The sequence below is a fragment of the Myotis daubentonii genome, chromosome 8, assembly GCF_963259705.1.
Source record: "Myotis daubentonii chromosome 8, mMyoDau2.1, whole genome shotgun sequence".
In the NCBI taxonomy this organism is placed as follows: Eukaryota; Metazoa; Chordata; class Mammalia; order Chiroptera; family Vespertilionidae; genus Myotis; species Myotis daubentonii.
This window is the reverse complement of record NC_081847.1, coordinates 45,167,250-45,191,888: the sequence shown is the minus strand read 5'-3', so window position 1 is coordinate 45,191,888 and position 24,639 is coordinate 45,167,250. Positions and strand designations below refer to the sequence as shown.

Below are 24,639 nucleotides of genomic sequence, written 5' to 3'. Positions count from 1 at the left end.
CCTGCAACCAAGGTACATGCCCTTAACCAGAATCGAACCTGGGACCCTTCAGTCCGCAGGCTGATGCTCTATCCACTGAGCCAAACCAGTAGGGTGGGGAGGGCTACTCTTATTAGAGAGCTGCTTGCTCATGCTTGAGGTTTCCTATCAGCTAGTGATGCATTAGCTTCTCCATGTCTTGGGTCTTCCATGCCAGGACTGGATTGGAGGAGACTTCTCTGTAGACTTGAGAGGGAGTCACGAAAGAACCCTGCATGTACATCTTGTCTGGTGGTAATCCACCTTGGCAACTTCAGATGACACTATTTGGATGGCACAGGCTTTCTGCCCCTGGGGGTAAGGCTGGAAGGAGAGGGTGAGCCTGTGTCAGCTCCAAGATCTTTGCTATTCTGGCCCCTCCCTGCAAAGTGAGTAGCTGAGGGTCCAGAAGGGATGTTGAAAGGTGCACAGAGAGAAAGTGGAGTCAGGTGTCCACTGGATGTCATTCTCACCTTCAATCCTTACATACACACCCCCTCCAAATACTTGGCCAAATGTTCTGAAATGAAAGCCTGTCTATCTGCCAATGCATTATTTTTCTTACTGCTTTTGTTTCCGGTGATCATTCATGTAAGAGAAACCCATTTTCAGTGTACACTCTGAAGTGTAGCACCAGGGCTGGGTAAATGGCACCTGGGGAACCAGAGGAGAAACCGATGCTAGAATTAGACTGAGCCTCTGCTTTTCTTTTTATAGGTTTGAAAACTTTTGCACGATTTTACTTGAACCCCCAAAATGGTAACAGCTGTAATTGGAATCGGTCTCTCCTATTCCACGTACTTACTGCCCCTGTGTTCCCCATCTCTTCACACTATTAGGCTAGGTAAATAATTTTTTATTATTATTTGCAAGAGTGAATGAATATACACAAGCATACACACACACACACACACACACACATACATGAACATTTCATGGACTCTTGGCACAGATTTTTTTTTTTATAGGTTGAAAGAGTGAAGATCATTAGAGAGAGATCAGCGTAGAGAAAAGTACTCGGATTTCCCTACAAAGAAAGGATAATTGATATACACTAATGAGGAAAATTAGGGAGAAGGAAGTTCCCTTCAATCATTTGGAGTTCCCACTGATCGCCAGGCACTCGGGCTGCTGAGACAAACAGGAAGCTGGAAGTGTCCCCTGTTCCTGTGGGCCTCACAGTCTTGTAGGGGAGACAGGCATTACGAAATAAATGATGTGCGCATCCAGTGCAGAGAGAGGCACACGGTGTGTGAATGCATTTAACAGGGAAAAGGGCTGCCCGGCGGGGTCGGGTGGGGGTGCAGTCAGAAAAGGCTTTCTGGAGGAAGTGGCTTCTAGGATAAGACCCGAAGCGTAAACTGGGACCAGTGAGGGCCCTTTGAAGAAACACATTTCAGAAGGGACAATAAGAGACAAAGGAGGCCTCGGCCTTTTAGGAGACAGAGCCGGCCTTTCTTGGGCTTCAACCACTCGTGCATTGCCTTGTGCCCTGTTACGTGGCGGTGGATGACATTTCAGTATGACTCTCCAGTCCCCAGGAATGTTCACAGAGGAGCATTGTACAAAAGCACAGTGTGGGGTCCGTTACACCGGAACATATTTTCATCAGGCATCACTACGTGTGAACCGGCTCCACCATGGGCATTATGCAAGCTCATTGTGCTTGCATAACACGGGGTTGTTTTCCTCTGCCTATGCCCTGTGCAGAGAAAAAGGCACGTGGAATCTTTTGTTCCAATATTTATTAGTTTCTGAATCAGGTGGACTTAGAATCTGATGTGCGGACAAAGGATACACCTCAGCCTCTGTCTAAGGTAAAGTCTTGAGAAAAGCATTTCCCAAGCTATATTTTGAGATATTAGTAGGGGTTGTATGAACAATGTTTTGTGGTTAAATAAACTGGGAAAATACTCAGTTCACGTAGTGTTTTAAATTGCAGAACTTTTCAGAGCTTTAACACAAGTATTCGTTCTAGAGAAACAGAACCAATAGGATGTGTGTGTGTGTAATCTCTTCCCCCATATATGTATGCATAAGATCTAATATAGAGTGTATTTCTATATATTTTTATCATATATACAAATATAACATAGTATATATCTATAGCTATGTATGTATGTATGTGTATGTGTATATATATATGTATATATATATGTGTGTCTCTATATATCTATCTAGCTGTCTGTCTACCATTTACATGGAGATTTAAATTAAGGAATTGGCTCACATAATTGTAGAGGCTGGTAAACAAAATCTTCAAAGTAGGCCACTAGGCTGCAGACCCAGAGAAGAGTCGATGTTGCAGTTTGATTCCAAGACAGCCTGCAGGCAGAATTCCCTCTTCCTCAGGAGGTCAGTCTTCAGGATCTTCAGCTGCTTGAATAGGCCCATGCACATTATGGAGAACACTCTACTTAATTCAAAGTCTACTGATTTAAATGTTAATCTCATGTAAAACATACCTTCACAGCAACATCCAGACTAGTGTTTGATCAAATATCTAGGTATTGTGGTTTATCCCAGTTGACACATACAATTAACTATTACAATATGCTAAAGGTCCTTGCAAACCTCTAAAAGGGAAACACAATATATATTGCTTTCTTCTGACTTATCTGAGTGAAAACTCCATTATTTGTAGAACACCTATTAACATCTGGTAGAACACAGTTTGGGGAATATTGACCTTGAGTAATGATTCACATTTTTAACTTATCCCAGATAATCAAAATCTGGGGGGAAATGCATTAAGTGCTTATAGTCTCTCTCTCTCTCTCTCTCTCTCTCTCTCTCTCTCTCTCTCTCTCTCCATACACACACACACACACACACACACACACACACACACACACACACACACACACATATATGTATATATATAAAGCCAAAGTGACCATTTGACCTTCCAACCTATAGCTATGATGCACAATGACCACTAGGGGGCAGACGCTCAATGCAGGAGCTGCTAAACTGCGGTGACTTGGTAGCTGCGGTTCTCGGGTGATGCACCTGGAACCAGAGAGGAGGGAGCCCTATTCTGGGGTGTGTCACCTGAGAATCACCCACTCACAATCCGGGACCCCTCAGGGGATGTCAGAGAGCTGGTTTCAGCCTGATCCCCACAGGGCAGGCTGAGGGACCCTACCGGTGCACGGATCCGTGCACTGGGCCTCTAGTGTGTATAATAAGATTAAATCATTAGTTCATATGTTTGCTTTTTTATTTTAAAACAATATCATGCAAATGTAAAATAACAATACTTGTGTTAGATTTACCTTGATGGTAGATTGTAAGTAATTTGCATGCTAAAATTCCATGCACTGCACACATTGCTAGTAAAATGTTCTCACATTAGCAAAATTATAGGGGGATATATGTATACATCTGCTTTAGTAATAAGGGTGTGGATGATTCATACTTGAGCACAGTACATACATACTAGAGTAGTTTTGGAAAATTATAGCCTAAAAATTCTTAACTATTCATTAGTACGTACTGTGGGGTTAAAAACAACCCAGAAGAAACTAAATTGATAATAATGAGGAAAACTAACAATAATTTGCTATTAAGAAGCAAGAAGAGCAGCAATTAAAAACCCTGATCATTGCAAGCAATGCTCTGTGGCAGATGATCAAAACTGTCTGACATAATTTGAGCTTGCTATAGCAACAAAGTCTAACCTATTCCAGTGTTCTCTCCTCTACCAGACTATCCATTATATAGACTTAGTGTAAAAAAAAATATTATTCAAGGCTTCAAAGCAGTACTAATAATGAATCTGTGTCCCTCCCCTAAATTATAGGAGCTCAACTATTTGCATACACATATGTGCAATAAGAGTTATGTGTAAAATACTGAATTAGTAAAATATGGAATTGGAGACATGCCTGAACTCTGTAAACTCCAAGAAAGCATTCATGCTTTTATTGAAATTTTAAAAATATATTTTTATTGATTTTAGAGAGGAAGGGAGAGGGAGAGAGAGATAGAAACATCAATGATGAGAGAGAATCATTGATTGGCTGTCCCCTGCACACCCCCTACTGGGGATTGAGCTTGCAACCTGGCATGTGCCCTGACCAGGACTCGAACCGTGACCTCCTGGTTCATAGGTAAATGCTCAACCACCAAGCCACGCCTGCCAGGCCATGATTTTAAGCTCTAAAATTTTTCAAGTATACTCAACTATCTGTGCTTCTATGAATCTCCATCAGTTTTGTGTATTTTTAAACATGAGTTCCCACTACACAGTTAAGTTCCCCATTAAATTACATTTCACTATCCCCACCATTTAGGACAATGCACATCTCTTTCCTAGCTTCATGTGGGGCAACCAAGAAATGGTCTCAATTTCATCCTCATCCTCCAATCACCAGGAAGGGTAACATTCATTCCAAAGTAAAATGTTTGTACCTCCTGAAGCTTCAACCCAGCTCTCCTAGCTTTTTCCCAGAAAGATATTTTGAGGTTTTTGTTTTATAGAGACCTCTATTAATTTCAGAATGACTTCAGTTTATATAATTCTGGCAAATGGGGTTTTGCTTTAAAAAAAAAGATAAACTGCATATGTAAATTTTGAAGATACAGAATTAGTGAATGTGGGATTAAATGGGGAAAGACTTCCTATAAGAGATTTCAAACTAGGGACCCCTGATGGGGGAAATCCTGTTGATCCTGCCTGGGATCTGTTCCGGTGAGGCTGGGACCTATCTGTGCTTTGCACTCACCAATGCACCCCCAGCACCCAGTGGAATGATTGACGCTCCGTAAAGATTTGCTGAGTGAATGAGTGCCTTGTCTGCTGAGGTAACTCAGTAGCATCAGGCTTTGGAGGCACTGACAGTTTTGGAATACCTGGGAGGTTGGGGCTCTCTTCTTTGCAGATCTCATCACTGTCTGCCCTTAGATTCTTGCTATTGCTGTGGGGAATCGTTTGCGCTCTCCTTCCTGTCCATCAAACCCAGTTTAATGAGCTCTTCCTGTTCAGCTGTCTTCCTGCAAGAAGTCATTTCCTCTTCCTCAAAATGTTCATGCTCCAGGCTCGCTGGCTTGGCAACTTCACTTGTGAATCAGAATTCACTGATGAGTCTACACCGACCCTCTCACTTTGACCACCTACAGATGTTGTGTACTCTCCATAGTCTGTTCATTTAAAAACATGACCACGCTCTATGTTGTTGTATTTTATTGTGGTATGTGGTGTATGTTTAGGAGAGCGGTGACAGGGCCTGGATTAGGGTGAGGCAAGTGAGGCACCTAGGAGGTGCTCACTCTCTGAGAGGCTCACTCACCTCGCCCCAGTCCCAGTTCTGGGAATAGGAAGGGCTGGTAAGTGTGAGTGGGAGCGTGTGAGTGTGTGTGTGTGTGTGTGTGTGTGTGTGTGTGTGTGTGTGTGTGTGTTAGTCTTGACCATGACTGGACTGAAGGAAAGATCCAGACATACACTATTGGTTTTCCCAACAGTTGCTAAGGAAGTCTTCCACACACAGTGGGTGCTCAGGAATCACTGGCTCTCCCCAAGTAGAAAATTATCCAAATTATGAGGTCACGCTTCATCTTCCCAGTTGTAAGATCTAGAAAAGAGTAATGTGCATTAGGCCAGCTTGAATACATAAACTTATACAGGGGTAGATGGCAAACGTCTGCTTTAAATATACTCTACCTTAATTGTGCAATGCATTTTAAATATTAGGTAATATTTTTCTCTTCTCCCTTTAAAAAACAATTTTATCAGGTGGCCCTTAGAAGAACCTAAAATTAGCAGTTTCTTCATATTATAATGGGGATGATAATAATAGTACATGGTTTATAGGGTTGTTGTGAGGATTAAAGCAGTTAATGCAAAGAAAGGGCTTAGAACAATGCCTGGTATATTGTGGGGTCTCAACCAAGGGTAACTACATGTATACCTGTGTGTGTGTGTGTGTGTGTGTGTGTGTGTGTATTTGTGCTCATGTGTCTAACCAAAGTAGAACCTTGTTATTCAAAATATATGAACTTCATATTAGGAAAGACAGTAAAGATGTGAAAATCTGGGCTACTTCCCTCTTTCTGTCTTTCTGAGGGTAATTGTGTGAGGTGCAACCTTAACTTTTCTTGGGGTATACACAGTAATTGTCTAGTAACCATCACTGACTCTACTTTTGAAAAGACATGAATTCAAATGTCAGTGGACGGTTCTGGAAATATAAGGTGAATTGAGGCTACAGAAAAAGGCAGTTGAAAGACAATGCCTCAAAAATAGCAATGACCATGAAAATATGATTCCCTTTATTTCTTGAAAATTTTTATGCTTTTTGAATGATTTTTCTTCTTTCTTTTTGCTTTTTTTTTTTTTTAAAAAAAACACACCAAAGAGCCCATTTCTTATTTCATTAGTCTCCACTTTGCTCTTCAAGACTGAGTGACTTTAGGTACGTCTAATTCAACTGGATTTATTTGAGAACTTCAAGCACTAATTTATTTATTCCATTTATTTTTACAGCATGCCCATTACCCAGGGATTCTGGGCACATATAAATGACCTGCTAGGCAAACGAGGACTGGTGATGGATGGATAGTGAGCAATCAGTCTAAAAACATTCGTCAAAAAGAACTCTTGCCTTCCAGAAATGCTTCTTTAAGCAGCTGATCTTCCAGTTTTCTTGGATCCTGACATTTTGGGTTCACTCTGCTTGCCTTTTTATTTGATATTTACAACAAGAGAAGTCCCTGGCGAGGGTGGAGCAGATAGAGAGGAGCCCCATGCAGGGCAGGGGGGACCCAGAAGTGAGGGGTACCCCCCAACCATCTGCAAAGGACTGGGTTTTGTCCCCTGGAGGTCTAGTTTATGATTCACGAAAGAGAAGGCTTTGTGGTAGATTATTCTGCGTGTCCTTGAAAGGTCTCTAATAGTTTCAACCTCCATTCAAGGGAAAGGAAACATGCTAATCTCCACTAACAGGAGGGAGCTAACCAGAGAGGAACAAACCTGAGGAACCAAACTGACTATGTTCTGAAGGTCTCCACTCAGGAGAAAAGCCCTAACAACGAAACGATGGAAGAGGAACCAGAATGTCATCCCTGTTCCTCCTTTGAAGTCCTACCTCTGCTGAGGAAACCTGTTAGGACACCACACTGTCCCTGTCATTTGCTTTGACCTGGTCACCTCGCCTCTTCGGATGTCCGTTTTCTTACCTGACAAAGTGAGGAAGTTGGCCTGCAGGAGAACTTTCAAAGAATGTTCCCTGGGAGCCCAGGGGCCACCAGTGGAGGAAGGGGGGATGCTGAGGGAGGCTGTGGCCACCTCAATTAGTTGGCATATATTTGTCTGGTCAAAGGAGTTCTACCGGGAGAAGTCAACTTGAAAGTCACTCTTCATGGTGATTTCTAAGGGTCTCTCCAGTTCTCTACTTTTCTCCAGCCAGCCTTTTCCGGCTAATATGCTGACTCCCATTTGGGTCTAAACTGGAGGTTTTGGCAACCTCCCCCACAGGGGGTCAGGACAATTGCCAACACAACCTTCCTCAAGGCCATTCTCCTACCAGGTCATTGAGGGGGTGTACCTGGAGCCACTGATCACTTTCACAAAGTTCGATGGGATAAAGTAGGGGTTTTTAGAAAAGCAGCATCTAAACAATGTGGCTTTGCCTGGGCCACTCAGCCCAAAGTGCTCTCTAAGTGGGAATTATTATTACAGCAGGATTCATCTCTTTGTGCAGCAATTAGCACGCAAACCCGGCCACTAACTACAGTGGCCGAATCAGCTCGATTGAGCACTGAAGGGAGCATAGGAAATGTTGTAGGTCTGGGAGGCACAAGTAAATGACAGCTGAGCAAGAGGTGGGAGATAGGACTTTGCCTTTTTGAAGGCCCTCGTGTTTGGGACATAGGCGAATGGAGACGCCAGACAAAATTAGTGTGAATGAATGGGCAGAACAGAGCTCACCTCCTGGTACCCACAGATGGCAGGGGAGCCTAAAAGCAATTAAGCCTAACTGGGTCACCAACTGCTTTTTGGTTTTCCTCTGTGGTCAGGACAGGTACTTATGCCTCTTGGCCTTTCCATGTAACGCAAAGTTTTTACAGATCCTACCCCGGAAACTGGAGGAAGGCGTCCTGTCAGCCATTCCATGAATCCTCGTTATTCACTGTGCCCGAGCTGGGTGCGGGGATAAGTGGGTTCGCTGCTTACTTAGAAAACAAACCAGAAATAGTCCTGCATTCCTTCCCGTTTGCTGGGCCATTTGTGTCTAGATCAATGACTAAGAATTCTATAGTTTGCTAAACGTTTTGGCTTTCTTTGAAATTTTCCATTTCCCTGATGGATAGCCCATTACCAAGCAGATTTCATTTCCTGGGGATGCATAAGTAGAGAAATTGTTTTTAGCTATGATGTCATGGGGTGAGGGTGGAGAGTACATCTGGACCAGAGTAAGATTTGGATCTAAGCTCAGGCTTTTCAGCTTGTTATCTGTGTAACCTTGGGGAAGACGAGTTCAGCTCTCTGAACCTCACTTTCTTCATCTGTGAAATGGGGATGATAGAACTTATTCCTCTGATCTTGCATAGTTACTCTGGGGATCAAGCAAGATAATAAAGCTTTTGAAAATGCTTCAGAAAACTTAAAATATGCATTAATGAAATGCTCCCATTAACAGTGGATGCTCATTAAACACCTGCTAAATGAAGGACTATAAAGACTGTAAGAGATAATTAAAGAAAAACTGCACTTGTTTCTTTTTTTTTCTACATGATTTTGGCCACTGACCTGGTTTAGATGCTCAGCAGGAGAATCCAATGGACTGTTGGTTCATGTCCCTGCCCTTTGCTCTCTCTCTTCTCCCTGCTTTTCACCCTCTTTATTTATGTGAGTGTGTTTTTTCAGAAACTACGGACCAGAAAGGTTCAATAACATTCCTAGAGCCATACAAGAAGTTAATGGTGGTGCCAGGGTTCAAGTGCAGACTGTTGGAAAACCGTAGATCGGAATAAATCAGGTTCTTTTCCCTTTAAGAGAATCAAAGCTCTGAATGATGTATAATAAGTGGTTTTTATGCTAAAAGCATTACTCTCTTTGTATGTTTTAACCACTAAAGTAGGGAAAGGGGTGAAGGAACACAGGGAAAGGAATAAAATAAAAATGGAATATTCGCTACTACATGGACCTTGAAAACACTATGCTTAAAACATAGGCAGACACAGGAAGACAGATACTGTATGATTCCACATGCATGAGGGATCTAGAAGAGGCGAGTTCAAAGAGACAGGGGTCCGTGGGGACTGGGAAGAGGGAAGAATGGGGAGTTGCTGTTTAATGGGTACGTGGTTCCTATTGGGGATGATGAAAAGATTTGGGAATGGATAGTGGTGACGCAATGCACAGCATTGTGAATGTACCAAAGGCCGTAAGAGGGTTAAAATGCTAAATGTTATGTATATTTTACCACAGGAAAAAAAAATAGATAAAAAGTGAGTGGGGAGGAATGCAATAGCGGTTTTATAATCATGGACAACAGCTTCCTCCTGAGGCTGCCCGAGAGGCTTGAAGCGTGATTGAGGGCTCTGCCATTTGCTCTCAGCAAATAGTTTAATTAATCACAGCCAATCCCCCATCAGCAGCTCTCACCAGCACGGAGCAGCTCAGGACAATTACTGTTGACACAGCGAAATTATGTGCAAGGGGGCGGGGAGGAGGGAGGATAGCTGAGATTTCTTCTTCAAAATCAAGGAATTATGCAGTCAATGCACTATATCTAATATCAATTTAGCCAAGGTTAAATATATTCTGCATACAGTCCAACTCCCAGAGTCATTGGAAATGCAAAGGCTCCATGAGAGAGAAGAGAGAACGTTTCTCAAGTTGCCCACCTCATTGACCTGCATCAGCGTTGCAAAGCCCCGGTTCAGTTCAGCCAGAAACTGACCCACAACGGTGTTTATGTGAGTTGCCAATATTTAAAAAATCTGGCTCTTTCTTACAAATATCTGGAGTTGTAACTTTTCTTGAAAATCAGAAGGTCCAGTAGCACAGGTCCCACCCTCCTACGCAGCAGAGGAGTCATGGCTGCCATGAAGACTGGGCACGTGGAATGAATGCTTCCATCCTGCACAAGGCTCACGCACTCATGCTCTCTGCGTGGCCCTGTGCACATTTGTGCTCTCATCTCTGGTATAAGTCCTCCCCTCCCTTTATCTCACCTCCTCAGTAGCACTTAGCCCAGTCCCCAGTCCCCTCCCACAGCAGCTCTCCATTCCTGTAGCACACAGTGTGTGTACTGCACTCATGGCCCTTATTATGTATTATCTTTCATAAGGTAACATAGACATGACAAAATGTTCCAGATTACAAAAACAGTAAGCATAGACTGTAACTTTAGATGATGGTTAGTGTTGAGTCATATAAGGCCCAGTGAAGCGATACAGCATGACTGGGGTTTAGATAAGGTGCTCAGGAAAGTCCATGCTGAACGTGACTTTGAATTATACAATTCTTTTTTCAAGTAGAAATACAGGCAGGACTGTGAGTAGTGGTACTGGGTGGGATTCCTACAGATTCTACCCTCTGAGGATTTTACAGTGGAGAAAGGAGATGGAAGCGATTTGGACTACAATAAAGTTGAAATGTGATTTTTTAAGAAATAGGAGTTAATATTTCCTGTCAGCTACATGCCAGGCTCTGTGCTCAGTAAGCACTTTCCTTGATTTAACTTATCCAGCCACTGGTTACCTCATTTTTCAAAAAGACAAATAAACATGAGCCATGACTCAGAGAAGATAAGTAATTTGTCCAAGGTAACACAGCTAGGAAGCAGCAGGGCTGGGACTCAAAGCCAGTTCTCTGTCTCCAAAGTTGTGCTCTTGAACCTTGTGTCCTGTTGACCTCTCTAAATGTGATAGTTATTCCCACAGTGGTGTAACTGAAAGGCGAGAATCTACTTGGTGGGGGGGTTGGGTGGGGGAGAGGGTGGACCAAAAAAGGCTTCTTGAAGGAAGTGGCATTTGACCTGAGCCTAGACAAATTACTGGAATTCAAGGGGATGGAATTTGAGGAGGTTCTAATATAAAAACGTGTGGCGTTAAAAGGACACAGGGCATGTAAAGAGAGGACAAAAAAATTGGGTTTGGCAAGAATTGGTGGATAGAAAGAATGGGAATGAGTTTACTAAGAAAATTTGAGGTCAGATCACAGAAGATCTTAAATACCAGGCAAAGGAGTTCGAACTTTGTTGAATAAAGCAATTGTAGCTATTGAAACTTTAGAGCAGAAAAGTAGAATGAGGAAAGGCTCTGTCTTAAAAATGAATAAACAGACCAACTGTGTGAAAAGATTGGGGATTGCCTGGTCAGGGAGGTCAATTAAAACCTTGAAAAGGACAGTGTAAGTGGGATGAAAAAGCATGAAGTGAGCAGTCATGTTAGGAGTAGAATGAGTAGCACTTTAATGAATAGGAGGGTCAGGGCATACAGAAGTGAGAATAAAAGATAACCCAACCTGGTGAACAGTCTAGGTAATTCTTTATTTTCTATTAATTTACACTTTGTTTCTGCTTCCAAGACTTATCTTTGATCCCAGACAAGAGTCAAAAAGGGAATTTTACTGCAAACACTTTTTTTTCTTTTGTGATATTCAGTGAATGCAAATGGGACAAAGCTACTTAAATTATGAGCTGTAAAGCTTCAAGTCTCTTCTCCCAATGAAAATCTCGTTAGCCTGCCATTTGAACAGTAGCACATTCAAATCTAGCTTTGTTTGGCCTCTATAGTTTGATCCCTTCAAAGTGATAGTTTTTCAGGAGTGTGGCAGGAAGCCTGAAATTTCAATTAGATAAGCCAGAGGTTTACCTGTTGGAGGAGAGAAGGTATTATCGTCCTGTTGCTAGGTGATGGATCTCTACAGCAATAGTTCAGTCTTAAAGGATCAGAGCTCTTTTTAAATTCTTTTTCTTTTGAAAGCAAACAACAATTTAAAACTAACCCCACCGCCCCACTCTGGTTTTATAAAGAGTAAAGCAACCTACCGGCCATAAATCCACCGAACCTTCTGCTCTCCAAACCAGAGAACCCCGATCTATATGGGTGACCAGCCTTTACCGTATTGTAGGGCATGTAAGAATAATGATCCCCAAGATTAATGCTAGGAGCCTTTCTCTCTACTCTGTATGCTTCATTGAATCACTATTTTATGACATATATACTATTTTTCTTCCCTTTAATGGATGGCATGATAGTTAATTTTGTGGGTCAATTTGACTTGGCTATGGTGCCCAGTTGTTTGGTCAAACACTAGTCTAGATGTTACTGTGAAAGTATTTTTTAGATGTAATTAACATCTACATCAGTAACTGAGTAAAGCAGCTTGCTCTCCATAATTTGGGTGGGCCTCATCCAATCAGTTAAGAGCAAAGACTGAGGTCCCCTCCCAAAGAAGAAGAAATTACCCTCAAGAGCACAATGTAAAAATCCTGCCTGGCCTTGCAGTCCTGTGGGGCTCAGACTCAACAGGGCAACAACAATTTTTATCAGAATTTCCACCTGCTGGCCTGTCCTACAGATGTCATACTCGCCAGCTGCCACCACTGACTGGATTATTTTCTTCAAATCAATCTCTTTCACTCTCTCATATATCTATCAAGTAGGTTTACAGTTGTGAGTATGCAAAACACAGCGTTTATTCTTATATCACTATTTATTAATTATTGTATTATAACTATAAACCTAACTTTGCCCACCCTGTGTGTGTGTGCGCACACACGCGTGCCCATATCCATATCTATATCTATATTTATACCTATTGGTTCTGTTTCTCATTGTAGGTTACACAGGTAATAGGTAATAAGTGGTGGAAGAGGACCTGAGAGAAAGCTGTTCTCCTAACCACTAGACCAGTGATGGCGAACCTTTTGAGCTCGGCGTGTCAGCATTTTGAAAAACCCTAACTTAACTCTGGTGCCGTGTCACATATAGAAATTTTTTGATATTTGCAACCATAGTAAAACAAAGACTTATATTTTTGATATTTATTTTATATATTTAAATGCCATTTAACAAAGAAAAATCAACAAAAAAAATGAGTTCGCGTGTCACCTCTGACACGCGTGTCATAAGTTCGCCATCACTGCACTAGACGTTATTACCTCCTGCATAAGGATAGTGAATTACTTATGGTAATTATATTCAAACTCAATATACAAAGACAAGACAAAACAAAATTTTAAAAATAAATTTTACCAAATTCTAAATAAGGAGATGTGGATGATAGAAGGGACCTTCTGGCTTTTTCCTACTAATTACACTTCCTCTCATCTCCAAGGGGATAGCTCCATTCTGAGTCTGCTCAGGAGACAATATAGTCTCTCTTTCCTGAGCCATTTTTTGACCCAGTCCATGAATTTCAAGTCTTCAATCTCCTACCAATGGTTCTGACAATAATTCAATCATGGTTTTTGGACTAAAAAAGAGGAACATAGTTTGGATTTGAGTGCTGGGAAATAGTATTTACAGCAGTATGCAATAGAGATCTTCTACATAGACCTTCCCTAGACATAAACTTTTTGGTTAGGTACCCATCTCTCTTTCAGAACTCTCATCCTCCAAAATTAGGCAGATCCATTTCTGTCTCATCACTTTTGTGATACCTGCCAGCATGAGTAGTAGAAAGACAAGCTTCTTTCTCTGCTCTTAAAGATGTGGGGGTTTGGTCCTATGGAGACAAGGGTATATATGAAATGTATGAGGCCATTTAAGATAAGAAAGCATGGCCCCCCAGCAGTGGAGGTTAGTGCAGTCCAGGGATGGGTGAAGTGTGCACCCTGAGTCCCCAGAACTGCATGAAGGGTGGTGATGCAACAAGGAGCCATCATCCCTGGGCTGCATTCACTGGGAACAATTAGAGCTGAGGTGTAGTATGTGGGGCCTAGGACCAAAGGGGGAATTTCTTGTATAAAATAGCACTTTATAAGAGATTCATCACCTAAAAACCTATACCCAGAAATGGCAAGTAGGGATAAATTGTTTACACAAATGGCCCCAATAATTTCCTTCTCTGCCTTTCACCAGTACCCTCCCACACTGACTCGGCATAGCCACGTGAGATGCTGTGAGTGGTGCACAATCTCAGACTAGTTGAGATTTGGGACTTGCTCTCTCTTTCTGATATCTGAAACCCTGACACCCACACAAAGAAGTTCAGGCTAGCCTACTATCCAGGCCATCCCAGGCTAGCCTAGGATGAGAGGCCACAAGGAGAAGAGATGAGCCATCCCAGCTGGAGGACTCCAGACCAACCAGTCTGCCAGCCACCAGACTTGGGAGTGAGGCCTTCTCATCAGTTGACCATGGCACATGAGACTGCCCGACAGAGATCAGCTGAGCCATTCCACAAGGAACTCCCAGCTGACCACAGAATTGTGAGCTTAATAAAATGGTGGCTGTTTTAAGCTACTTCATTTTAGGGAAGTTTATTATGCAGCGTAAACTAACTTATACATATCAGTGCCCTTCAATAAATAATTCTAACAAGATTCTAAATATGCCTATCAACTTAAATAGGCCCATAAGCTATTAACCTTATGAATGAACTTAAACTCATTGCTTTTCTATACTTTATATGATTAATGACTTATACTTCAACAATCCAATTGTTACAATACACCAATATCAAAGCATATTAACTTCCTCTAAAGTCAAACTAAGAATGTTCCATAGTGAATTTCAGTGTTTTTTTGTTGTATCTTGATGTCAGTGTAATGGAAGGACAAACTGATGTCAATAGCAATAATGTATAGACTTTACATAATATTTCACATTTCAAAAGATGTCCAACTGTTTTTAATTGGACAATTTCAATAGTATTTGGATAAATGGAAAGTATACATACAAATATGTACTGACCTCAAAAGAAAGGAATTTCAAAGTGATAGGCAAACAAGCACTTATTGAGATTAATAAGAAGAGCTATTAGGGGATTATTAATTCAGGTAGAAGCCCAAAGAATGTTCCAAATAGGAGACACAGGCCATGGGCATTTATGAGAAGGGGAAGGGGAACAATTACACCCATAGAAGGAAGGCATTTCTGTTGGTGCAGATAACATAACATAATAATGTCAACTCTAAACAATGTTTTTACTAATCAGTCCAGTAGTCATAATAACTGCCTTCTTATCATCTTTACAAACAGTTCTTTGGGAAACAAGGTCACGTAGGCCCAGTCAAAGGTTATTTTGCCCTGTGCTTGACAGTCCAAGATGTGAGGTATAAGACATGTAAGGCAGTTCCTCTGACATGCAGCTCCCACTCCGTTTCGAAGCAGCTCTGCTCATGTTATTGTTTACATGTGCCACCGGAACATGAACTCTGTAAGAGCTGCTCTACTGCCTGTTGGATAAATTGTTTAGGCACAGCATCTAGAACCTGAAATCTATGTAGTAAGTGCTCAATAAATATTTGTTGTAAATGAATGAATGAACGACTATGGACTCAAAAGACTTGGTTAAGTGTGTAGCTCCCCTTTGGGTATTGTAAAACATTTCTTTGTATTCTCTATTCTCTATAAGTGGATTGCTGCCTTCACTCTTCTTAATTATCGTTCCAGCATGACTACTAATGTTAAAAATATTCAAATAACTCCTTTTTAGAACTAATATGTTAAATGTCCTTAAGATCTGCAAGTCACCTACCATTTCAAAGAGTTCTAGATTGCCCGGGTTTCTATTATCTCTATTTATACTCCTTTTAATCCAACAAGGAAGAGAACCCTCCAAGACCTGTAATAACTGATAAGGCCATTTGTTACACAATCTGAAGGCACCAACCACGATAGTGATTAGTCATCTTTGTTTGAATGAATGCCAGTCACATTCTCAACTTTGGGCTGTTACGTTAGGGAAAAATACTGAGAAAACCTGGAAGAGTTTGGGGCTGTGGTTTGATCAGAAATTAATTTTTTAAAGGCTGTTGAATTCCAGCTGTAATGATTGCTGCCTACACATTTGAATCACTCAAGCCATTAAAAAAAATATATATATATATGTATATATATATATATATATATTTAAAAAATATATATATATTTAAAAATATATATATATTCTATATGGCATATGGGCCTGGGTATAGGGGGACTCTATGGACTCTGCTCAGTTTTTCTGTAAACCTAAAACTACTCTAAAACATGAAGTCTATTAATTAAAAGCAAGCAAGGAAGATGGACATACAGAAGGTACACACACACACACACACACACACACACACATGCAGATGCACAAATATTGTTGTTCTGATGCCTGGTCCCCAGACAAAATGCATCAGAAATTCCTGAGGCTGAGGCTGAGGCTGAGGCCTGGGCATCTGGATTTTTTAAAGCTCCCCAGAGGCTTCTAATGTGCAACCAGTTAGTGAAGGATTGCTTTGGTGCTGCCATTTTTCTGGCCAGTGGAAGTAGCTTCGTGATGGCAAATGGGTAAAGAAGCTTGGTTTTGCTTTAAAATGTCTATTAGATGCTGAGTGGAAATGATGTATAGAGGTGTTACGGGTCCAGAATTGAGCTCATGCCTGGAAACAGGGAAGCACTATTAAGCAATGTATTTATCACTGTTGTGCTCATACACCAATTGCCTAAGAAAGCACTGTTGAAATCAGCAATCTTATTTTATTCGAGCCTCGGCTGCCTGTCTGTGCAAGATAATGGTTTGAATTTAGCAACAATGAGCACAATGGATTCAAGGAGACAGCCTCCACCCCCCATATGTTTATAGTGAGATAGTCTGGGGGTTGTCTCAGGGTCCTAATTACAGGAATAACCGAGCATCTTTCACAACAAGCTGCAGGCAGAATCCTAATTAATGAGCTCAGTTCTTCTGGAGCAAGGAGTCCGCCTACTGCGCAAGAGGGACGCGTATCCATCAAGCCCGAGTGAGACGGGTTCTATTAATGCCATTTGATGCCTTTGACCAGAGGCTTACCAAGCCCTTTATAAACACTAACTCTCACTGCACGCTTGGGAAAGTTACTGATAACATGCTGACTGTCGAGTGTAAGCAAGCGAGCCTTTGCCTTGGTTCACCCTGGGAGATCTGCCTCATCAGCAGCTGGCTGAGGCCCTGGGATCCCTCAGGCTCTCCTCACAGCCCAGACTGCAGGAGGCCCGGGGAAGGAACAAGCAGTGGTTGGTAGACAAGAGAAGAGAAAACGTGGAAAGTGGTATTTCTGGTCCAAGTTCTGACTCACACTGGGACCTGAGGCAAATCGCAGATTTCAGCACCTCCATTGAGAAATAAGGGTGATGCCTCTTCCCAGTTTAAAAAATGTTCAAGATGCATGCTCCCTCTCTTTTAGGGCCTTCTTCAAGCCCTGGACTGTGGTCCCCCACCTCACCCCTGCAATACAGTATCCCAGTAAAGAGTAAATGAATTAGCCAGGCCTGAGTTCAAGTTCTAGCTGTGTGACCTTACACTAATTACTCAACGTCCCTGGGCTGCAGTCTCCCCATGCTCCAAATGCACCCAAGTAGTTAGGACTGTTGTGAAAATTAAAGGGGTATTAGGATCCTCATTAGGATTTTGCTTGTACTTTTACACACTTCGTGAACTGCCTCAGACAGTGTCAGGGATACAGTTTCCACGATATGTGACTATTTTTACTGTTAGGGTTGCCCCTGTCCCTTAGTGTAAGACTGGAGTTAGGAGACCATTGTGCAATCCAGCCAAGATGGCATGGGGCCTCGTTGGGAGACGAGGGTGACTCAGAGCCATTTAAGATACAGCCTGTTGGTTAGGCTGCCACTTAACTCTGCGGTGGAGGTTTTGGAGGCCGCCCTTTTGGCTCCTGTTTTGGTCCCACGCAGGGGTACCCCATTGTTTTCATTTCCTAAGGCTGCTGTAACAAAGGGCCACGAAGTGGGTGGCTTCAAACAGCAGAAATGCATTTGCTCACAGTGCTGGAGGCCAGAAGCCTGAACTGAAGGCTTCCTCTGAGGTTTTCAGGAGGAATGTTCCACGTTTCCCTCCCAGCTTCTGACAGCTGTGGCCATCCTTGGTGTTCCCTGACCTGCAGACACATTGTTCCATTCTCTGCCTTCCCCCGACATTCTTCCCTGTGTCTGTGTGTCCAAATGTCTTTTCATTAGGACACCCATCATCAGATCAGGACCCACTCTCCTCCAGTATGACATCATCTTAACTTGATTACATCTGCAAAGGCCTATTTTGAAATAAGGTCCCTTTAATAGGTACCAGGGGCTAGGACTCCAACATATCTCTGTGGGGACACAATTCAACCTACAATGCCCTTTATGAGGTTTCAGTCACAGCAAAGACAATTCAGTAGCCAACTGTATTGTTTCATTTTCATGAATTTTATTGCCATCACCCTGCTATATGACATCTTTGCTCCGAGTAGTCTGGGAAGGAGGGTCTTGGAGGGTCAGATGATGCAACTTCCTACTTTTAGTGAGTGAGCCAAGTGTTTGATCTTCAAAGGGGCTCTGAAAATCTGGGTGAGCTTCCAATAGGCTTTGGAGGAGGAGACAGGGGGCTCCCTCAATCAGGCCTTCCCAGCAACTCCAGCTGACTGCCTGCTTGCTACTTATCAGGGCTCTAGGGCATTAAAACTGATACCTTATCATCTGGCAACAGATGTTGTCTCCTAGGCTTCTGAAAGCAACTTATCACATTGGCCAATATTAATATTAAATACACATTTTTACAAAAAATACAATTCAAATGTTTCAAAAGCAGACTTTGAAGAGTATACTCAATGGCAGGTTACTATATCATCCTAAAATAGTTATTACCAACGAATGTCAGTCATCTGAATACTCAAATCCTTTTTCCTAATACACAGATCACACCACCATTAAACCATTTCCTTTAGCTCTAGCTCAGCTGGTTACAGCATCATCCTGAAATGCCAAGGTTGTGGGTTCAATCCCTCTCAGGGCACATACAAAAATCAATCAAAGAATGCTTAAATAAGTGGAACAACAAATCTATCTATCTACCTATCTATCTCAAATAAATAAAAACATTTAAAAAATAAAAAATAAATAAAAACATGTCCTTTGACACACTGTTAATCTTATCAGTGGCCTCTCAGGTGAACAGAGCATCATAAAGTTTCTCCGCAGAGACACTGGCCTACCTGAGGATTTTCCGGTTTCCCTGGATAGGTAAATCGACCTGATTATAACTGATGGGAAATGGGCATGAGAGAGAAGGAGAAAAGACAATGTGAACTTTCCAGTTGGGGTATTTAATGGTAATCCTGCCACTTTAACAAAGGGCATATTGGAGGAGGAGCCGGTATAAGTGTGTAGGGCAGTGGTTCTCAATCTTGGCTGCACATTAGAATCACCTGGGAATCTTTTTAAAATCCTGATTTCTGGGCCTCATCCTCTGGAAATTCTGTTTCTTTGTTACTAATGTGGCCCCACCCCATAACAAAGAAACAGAATTTCCGGAGGATGAGGCCCAGAAATCAGGATTTTAAAAAGATTCCCAGGTGATTCTAATGTGCAGCCAAGGTTGAGAACCACTGGTGTAGGGGAAGGGCCAAACGAGTTCACATGTGAACAGTTGTAGGTAGTTTCACAGTAAACGTTTTTTCCACAAGCAAATTTGCCTCAGGCCTTTTCACTGCATAACTGACTGGCTGTAAAAGATAAAAGAACAGAAAATAAAAGAGGGATATTGTAAATTTTTGGTTTTGAAGTATGTGAGGGATGACTGTGCTCACCGAAGAGATTTGCAAATTTCTACGTGATCATTTTCTAGCATAGTGTGCAATCTGGCTTCACACCAGTCTACTCCTTACTGTATAGGCCACTACGAGGACTAAGATTTGCATAACATAAAAAGGGAAGTAATGCAAGAACTTTGTCCACAGAGAAATGAAACCACACTGACAAACTACATTAAGTCTGTCAAATGTAAACCGAATTGGCATCCATCTTTTACGGCAAAATGACCTGACGGCCAATTAGTGATACAGCCCAGGTGTTTGCGGCAAAGGTGTTTCCGTTAAACCTGCAGACGTTAGTTTGAGCGAGTTGGGTTTGAAGTGTTTGTGGGACACCCAAGTGGAGATGTCCACAAGGCCAGTGACTGCGGGTGGAGGGTTCCCTGGTGAGATCTCTACCGTGGACATTGACTTCGGCATCGTGTATGTGTGCTGGTGACTGCGGCCAGAATCAAAGCCTTATGGATACAATCACTCAGAAAGTGTGCAGAGTGAGAGTAATAGAGAAGCTAGGATGGAACTACCTCCCCCCTGCCCCTTCCCTGGCACTAATCCATATGGGAGGAGTGGCCATGAAGAAACCTGAAGGGGAGAGTGAGGGGCCTGAGACCAGCTGTAGCAGACAAGCCGGGAGTCCCAGAGTCCAATGTGACAAACGAGAGATAGAAACAATTTAAAGGAGGAGGAGGATGTCAACGGGATAAACTGCTGCTCCGTGGTCCATCCAGGTAAGGACTAAAAAGTATGCCTTGAATTTTAGGGAAGGGAGCCTCAGACTATTTATACTTCGCATTGTACAGGTTAATTCTTACTTCCCTGTGGGGAAGAACCCTCTGATCTATGGGTTGATTATAAAGTCTGTGAAAGCAGGTCATATATCTCTTAATACTGTCCTTGCATTTTCTGCTATACCTAGGAGAGCAGAGAGGGTGAGGTTGATGTGGACAAATGTCTCCTTGAGAAATGTGAAAAAGGTTGGCTCAGTCTAAACAGGAAAGTAATAGGCAAAAAGTTGAGGCTGGAAAGGATTATCAGGTCCCAACTCAGCCCAGAACAGCGAAGAAACTTGCTTAAGAGCATACAATTATTTAATGGCAGAGCTTGGGACTTGAAATTAGAACTCCCAACTTTTGGACCAGTGCTTTTCCCTAATACCATATGGATGAATGTTTTACTGGCGATATCAGCAATTTCAGGCTGAACTTGTTTCCCCTTGAAGTGGAAATTCACAGCTCTGATTGCTCTTTGTGTCCTGTTACTCTCCAGTCAGGAGAGCAACTTCAATTTTGGCTTATTGTCATGTACACCTTCTTTCAGAGATTGAGAAGCAGGGTTTTGAAAGTGATCCTAGAAGTCCTCCAGGTCCTTCTTGAATACTTCCATCACTGAGCAGCTCATGGTCTCAACAAAGTAGATAAAACTTCTTGGCTACCTTATTGATAATGTTAACTTAGCTCTCAATTAGGCTTAAATGAGAAAGTCTGATAAGACTTATTGTAGGAATGTGGTGAGCAACAATAATCAGATTAAGTGGTAACTAGATGGTCAGAATGGATTTTATTCATGTTGTGATGATGACCAGTGGCCAATATTATTGGATTAAGGTTATCACTCTCAGAGGCCAGGTTGCTTCTCAAGGAGCATATAGATCTTCCATAACCACCTACTCATGGAGATGCTGCTTGTTAAGAGCTTGAACGCTGACTAAGAAAACATGGGTAACCATAACAAGTAACTATGGTTGTTCAGTGATTTGTTAACATTAAATGGTGACAGAAATCTTTGCTGGGATTATGGCTAAATCAAAGATGCAAAAGACTTTTGGAGGTATTGAATGCTAAGTCAATGTTTGACTTAATTCTTTTGAGCAAATGATGATTCTCCTTATTTTCATATCTTAGTAGCCTCCTTTTCCATGATAACTCATGTTTTACATTTTCTAACATGCTGAATCTCGACTGTATCTTCTCTACGTTAACATAGATCCACACCTGAGTCATTATTATTCCTTTTCTAAAGTTGCTTTGTAAGTTGTATAATTAACCAAAAATGTTTCCCCCCATGAAAAAAAATTGCCAATGTTGCTATTCCCTAGGAGACAGACAGCCTGCTATAAAATAACGAATTCAGCATTTTTTTTGTTAGTGGGATGAGATAATTTTATATCACTGTTAATAATGTATAATCTTTCTTTAAAGGCTTCACTTCCAATTCCCTCTTCTCTACCAAATTATCATAAAATCTTAGTTTTCCCATGGAAAATTATAAAAATTCTGCTGTTGTTTACACTGTCTCTCAAATTATAGCACACAGGCCACATGTTCTAATTCCCTTACCCATAAAGTAATCGCTACATTTATAGGTAGATCATAATTCATTTCTAGAAATTGTCATAAAGTGACTGTCATAAAGCAAGCTATATTTTCCCAGGAGAGCCATATTATAATTGGGGGGTTAACTTCTGATAAAAAATGCAGTATAAAATAAATAATGGGTATGCGAAATATGTGCCATAAAGTCAAATATCCAAACTATTAACCTTTTCAATTAATTCAAATAGTAGCGTCTATAAATTGATCATAAATGCACTGTGCATATTATATAACAAGCTTCCAATGGGCCATAAAGTACAAAAATAGCACATAAAAATTATAAGTGGCCAAATCAAAGACGTGACCAAAATTAGAAGCAGAAATTCATTTTAAATCATAAATGAACAATATTTCGGTGTGTTTTATTAGATGGTGGAAAGAAGTTTCTCTGGGGGAATGATTGTACTACAAAACCCCTAAGATCATTTCAGAGAGTGAGTCCCGGGTCGTGTGAATAGTGCTATTAGCTTTTTTCAAAGCCTTATGGAGACAGTAACATTTGATAAAAGCCAGGACCCAGCCATAGAGTGTCTAATTAGAGGTCCCATGCATAAGGCTGAGACTGAGCGTGCTATGTCCCAAGGGTAATGATGAATTGGAGATAAACCCACACTCGGGGTTAAAGGGCGGGGTTGGGGAACTATAAAGAAACTATAAGGAAAAGTGAATCAATCAAAACAAATCTTTCTTGAGAATTCAAAATTATAAGCTTATCTTTATAAATATTCGTTGTCAAAATTACAATACATGGTGATTCCTCAAACCTTAAGGCAGGAGGATATGAAAGGGGCTTCAGGATGAATTGGTGCTGCAGGAATATGGCAAAAGAAATAGAAATCCTCTCTGGAAGAAACCATCTTCAACACAGGCCTCAAAGAATTCTCAAAGATAAAGTTTTATATAATATGAAAATCAGTCAAGATTTACAAACCAGTCAAAAATTACAAAATAACAAGTAAATAGAGCACAATAAATGCAAGCTAGCAGGAATAACAGGTAGTACAATTAGCCCGGCTAGTGTGGCTCAGTGGTTGAGTGTTGACCTCTGAACTAGGAGGTCAGGGTTTGATTCTTGATCAGGGAATATGCTAAAGTTGCTTAGTAAGTTACATAATTAATCAAAATTTTTCTTTTTTTAAAATATATTTTTATTGATTTTAGAGAGGAAGGAAGAAGGAGAGGAAGAGAGAGAGAGAGAGAGAGAGAGAGAGAGAGAGAGAGAGAGAGAGAGAAACATCAATGATAGAGAATCATTGATCGGATTGATAGGCTGTCTCCTGCACACCCCAACTGGGGATTGAGCCCACAACCCAGGCATGTGCACTGACCAGGAATTGAACTGTGATCTCCTTGTTCATAGCCTTAGGTCAATGCTCAACCACTGAGCCACTGCGGCTCAGGCCCCAAATTTTTCAATCTCGATTCTCAGTAGGGGGCATGCAGGAGGAAGCTGATCAATGATTCTCATCATTGATGTTTCTATCTCTCTCCCTCTCCCTTCTTCTCTCTTTAAAAATCAATAAAATATATTTTTTAAAAAACAAAACAAAACAGATAGTATAAGCAGATATAAAAGTATATAAGATGTTAGAATGGTCAGATACAGAAAATAAATATGCTGAATGTTTAAAGAAATAACAGAATAGACTGAAAATATGCACAAAGAATAAGAACCTTAAAATAAAAAAGAACCAATAGAACTTTTTAAAAAATATATATATTTTATTGATTTTTTACAGAGAGGAAGGGAGAGAGATAGAGAGTTAGAAACATCGATGAGAGAGAAACATCAATCAGCTGCCTCCTGCACATCCCCTACTGGGGATGTGCCCACAACCCAGGTACATGCCCTTGACCAGAATCGAACCTGGGACCTTTCAGTCCGCAGGCCAACGCTCTATCCACTGAGCCAAACCGGTTTCGGCCAATAGAACTTTAGAAATTAAAGTCCTCAAAATTAAAAACATAAAGTTTCATAGCAGCGTAAACACAACTGAAGAGGGAATTATGAACTGGAAGACAGATTAGAAGAAATGATCTAGAATGCAGCAGAGAGAAATAAAGAGACTGAAAATATTTTAAAAGAAGTTAAGATGCGTGGAAGCTAAAGTAAGAAGTTCTAACATATATCTCATCCGAGTTCCAGAAAGGGGTGTGTGTGTGAAAAAAAAAAAAAAAAGGGTGGACAGAGGAAATACATAAAAAGATAATACCTGAAAATCTTCCATGGCAGCTTGCTTTTCAGAGAGGGGGAAAGAGGGGCAGCCCAAGGTGGAAGCCACAGTCTTTTTGTAACCTAGTTGCAAAAGTGACAACCTTTCAGTTTTGCAGTAGTCTACCATTAGAAGCAAGTCATCAAGTTCAGTCCATTACATGAAGGTGTGACTATGAGGAGGTGGGGAACAGTGAAGGCCATCTTAGAGGCTGCCTTCATTACTCATCAATGGTATGCAAATTAACACCATTCTACATCTGTTAGAATAGCTAAAATAAGAAGACAATACCAATGTTGACAAAAATGTGGGGCAACT

The 24,639-nt window shown here is 41.3% G+C and overlaps 1 protein-coding gene and 1 non-coding gene across 2 annotated transcripts in view; both read left to right on the top strand.

Annotated features, from left to right (window-relative positions):
• Positions 1 to 24,639, top strand: part of RNF152 (ring finger protein 152) — a 433,790-nt gene that overhangs the window by 78,374 nt on the left and 330,777 nt on the right. The window lies entirely within an intron of this gene.
• On the top strand, positions 3,630 to 3,755 carry LOC132240368 (small nucleolar RNA SNORA28). Its single transcript, XR_009454289.1, has one exon. It is a non-coding gene; the product is annotated as a small nucleolar RNA SNORA28 (small nucleolar RNA).